The sequence below is a fragment of the Neophocaena asiaeorientalis genome, unplaced genomic scaffold, assembly GCF_003031525.2.
Source record: "Neophocaena asiaeorientalis asiaeorientalis breed wild unplaced genomic scaffold, Neophocaena_asiaeorientalis_V1.1 scaffold150, whole genome shotgun sequence".
In the NCBI taxonomy this organism is placed as follows: domain Eukaryota; kingdom Metazoa; phylum Chordata; class Mammalia; order Artiodactyla; family Phocoenidae; genus Neophocaena; species Neophocaena asiaeorientalis.
The window spans coordinates 2776537-2780208 of NW_020176571.1; the positions used below are offsets into that span (position 1 = coordinate 2776537).

Here is a 3672-nt window from a genome sequence, read left to right on the forward strand (position 1 = left end):
AGGAAGCAGCAGAGAAAGAATTTTAACCCCTCGGGTGTTGTTCTTCCGTGATGCCTTTGAGCTCACCCACACCTGCGTTGTTGCTTCCTTGGCCAGACCTCCAAGGCCATCACCTTCAGTAGCTCCCTCAGCTGAAGGAGGGAGAGAGGCCAGGTTGCATGTTAATGCAGATCTGATGACAACTAAACAATCTATTATTTCCCAGCCCCAGGGTCCCCAGGGCTCCTGCATCTCCTGGATTTGGGGAGGAAGATGAGTTCTGGGGCTAAGAGATAAGCTGTGCGGTGAGGTAATGCGTCTCACGCTGCCTGGCCCCTGGTAACCCTCACGCACCCTCAGAAACCTCACCAGAGCTGCATTTTCAACCTGATGAGTCCAGAGAAGGGGAAGTAAGAACAGATTTCAGCAAAATTATGACCCAGGGACCCCCTCCGCTGGCTCTTCCTCCTACATCAGCATGCCCAGTAGAGAACTGATTCATCAGGGAGATCCCCAGGAGAGGCCCCAGGGAGAGGGCTGCTGGCTCAGCTCTCCCTCTCCCCATGTCACCCGATCCATGGAGAGGTGCCCCTGCCGGCCGCCTGCATCTAGCCCTACACCACTGAGAGGCTGGGCAGAGGAGGACAAGACGTGCAAAATTGGGGTCGTGGGTGGAGAGCAGGGTGGGGCTAAACACGTAGTCAGCAAAGATGATTCCTTCCTGAGATTCTGCGGGGGGGGGGAAACTTGGACTGAAGTTAAGCAAAACAGTGGGAAGAAATGGGTGATCCAAAGGGCATTCATTCCGCCTTGATGTTCATGATTTCCCATGCGAGTGGGGAGGGAGCTGCAGGAAGAGTGAGGAGGCATGCGTGTCTGAGCTCCCTAAGTCTCTGGGTGTCCGGGCTTGGGGAGCAGGGGGGAAAAGCTGGAGGATCTGGAGAAAGGAAGGAGTTACTGCTGGGTTTAACCTCTTGGTGCCTGGCACAACTTCCCGCGTGAAAGATTTCCAAAACTTCCACTCTCTTCCACCATCTTAACTACTTATTTTTGTTCTGCTCCCTTGGGAAGCAAAAGCAGGACAAGGGAGAAGGAAAGATGAGGACATGACGGTTTCTCTCCAGTTTTGACATGTGAGGATGGGTAGGAATCCAGGTGATTCCTAAAATCCCTGGATTCCCAGCAAGAGCACCTGAGCAGGAGAGTTTGGGCTCTTTAAGCCACCTTGGGGGCCACAGCAAAGTCTTTATCCAAGAAAAATGATCTTTCCTCAACCGGTCTTGCCCACACAGTCCCCTGAAGGGATGCAAAGAATGTGGGGACGTGGTTGAGGAGGAGGGAGACACCAAAGGGCATGAGGAGCGGAATCAGGTGAAGAAGCACAGTTCCCTCGAAGCCGTGGCTACCCCCGGGAAATGGAATGGAATAGCTGCCCGTATTTGAGGAAAAAGCCACATTTTTTTTTTTTTTTTTTTTGCCTTTTGCCTCTTACTGAGCCAGGGGCACTGAGGGAAAACTGACTTTCTGCTTTTTCTGCCAGATAAGGAAAGAAAACCATTAAACTGAAGGAAGGGCAAATGGGCCATTGAGGAAGGTAGGAAGGAAAACCACATCTTCTTGGGACTTGCATCAAATGCTGCGAGATCATCCTGGATCTTCTGCCTAAGGACCCGAAGTTCTGGTCCAATCTATCCTGTGTCCTGACCCAACTTGTCTAACTCTGCAGTAGATGCGAGGAGAAAATGAGTCTACATCAAATCTTCACAAGTAGCCCTAGACTAAGGCACGCCAAGGCTGCTGAAGGTGATTCTTGGCTCTCCACCCTTCCCACCCCCTCCCCCAACTCCCTTAGCATCCCCATCGTCAGGGGCAGGCGCTGACTAGGTTCTGATTTCCCGTGAGGTGTTCTTCTATCACCTGTCTAATGAGAGAAAGGAAGCTGACTTGGTCACAGCCTTCCCAGTACAGAGGAGAGAATATTCCAATCCTCTTTCATCTCTTCTCCCCATATCTCTAGTTCATGGACATTGGGCATAAAGAAAGAGCTTGAAGTCCTAGAGTTTCTCATCAGGGGCTAATGAGCATATTTCTCTCTGGACCTAACACGGGATTCCAGTCATCACCAAATAACCAAGGGGAAGCAAGGTTTGCAGTCACCAGCCACAACAGAGATTTAAACAGGAATTCCACCCAAATACCATCTCCGCAAGCCAACGGTCTCTCTCATCATTATCCCCTTTCCACGATTGCTAACACCCAGCACAGAAATCCTCCTTGAGTCAGAGGAAAAAGCTATAACCAGACTGAATCCTGACACTATAAAGGGACCTTCTATGGGCCTGGTGGGTTTTTACCTTGCACCCCTCTGGGTCTGTGGGCATTCAGAAGAAAGGTGCCCACTCAGGTCAGAGCAGAGTAAGCGTGTCCAAATGAGCCACTCCTGGCTTGGACTCCCACTGCATCACTTAAAGAGCCACCTTGTTCCTCTGGGAAACGCTTTCTCCCACCCTTCCTCTTCCTCTGTCTCCAGCCCCCCGCCTCCTCACATCATCCTGCCTCTCAGCCTTGTGCTCTGCCTTCTGAATCCCCTCAGACCCCAGGTCTACTGTTCCTGGACCCTGCCCTTTTCAAAGCTCTCAACATGTCTCTTTGCCAAGCCTCCGTCTTTTTCATAGCTCACTCTCCATTCGAATAATTTTACTACCCAAACTCCCATCCAGATTTTTCCTAACTTGAAAAGATTCTTCAACTGTTCTCTTTTCTTCAGTTTAATCTGCCCCCCAGTCTTGTCCCCTTTAAAATCTGCCAGTTTCCAATAACCCTCATTTCTTTCCTCCTTTGCCCCCAGTGATGGTTGGGATACTCCCGTTTGCTCCAACACCTCCCAAGCCCTCTCAGACACTGATATCATTCCCTCCTTTCCCCCAAGCCTCCTTGACACACTTCTCCCCGCAAGCACACTGAAGGCCCTAGTCCTTCAGTCTCGGGTGCACCCCACTTCCCCCTTGTCCCCTCCTCACGCCCGTTTGCTTCCCTTCCTCCCCGCACGTTGGTCCCCGTGCCGCCTTCCCCACTCACTCGGGTCTCCTGCTCAGGACGCCCTTGCCGAGGGCGGCGGGGGATTTGTGCTGAAGGAGGGTTCCAGCAGCGGCGCAACAGCTCGGGGGACGCTCCTTCTCCTTGTCGGCGACGGCCCCTGGCCCCGCCGGGTGGTGGTGGGGCGGCTGGGATGCGTGAGCCCTGCCGCTGGGGCCCGCCTGGGGCTGCGCCAGGAGCTGTCCGTGGTGCTGAAGCGGGGGCTTCTCGGGCGCGGTGGGCGGGAGCTGTCCGTGGTCCCGGAGCTGTTCCTGGGCCCCGGAGGCGGCGGTGGCCGGGGTGGCCGGCAGTGGGGCTGGTGACGGGGGGACGAGCCCGGGCGGAGGCACGGCTTGCAGCAGCTGCTGGTGCTCCCACAGGCTGCGGTTCTCGGCGCTTAGCTCGTCCAGCCGACGCTCCAGCTCGTCGATGCGCTGGCGCTGCGTGTGGATGAGGCTCTGCTGGTTCTGCACGATGGCCGTGAGCTCCTTGAGGTAGAGCACGGCGCGCACCGGGTTCTCCAGCAAGCTCTCCATGCCGCCCGCCGCCGCCTGCGCCCTGCCTGCGCCTGGGCGGGCGGCGGGGAGCGCGAGGGCGCGCAGGAGCCGAGCAGCCCCG

The 3672-nt window shown here is 55.4% G+C and overlaps 1 pseudogene; it reads right to left on the reverse strand.

Moving 5' to 3' along the window:
* Positions 1-3053: 3053 nt before the first annotated feature.
* Positions 3054-3590, reverse strand: LOC112391793 (IQ motif and SEC7 domain-containing protein 3 pseudogene; annotated as a pseudogene).
* Positions 3591-3672: the final 82 nt, after the last annotated feature.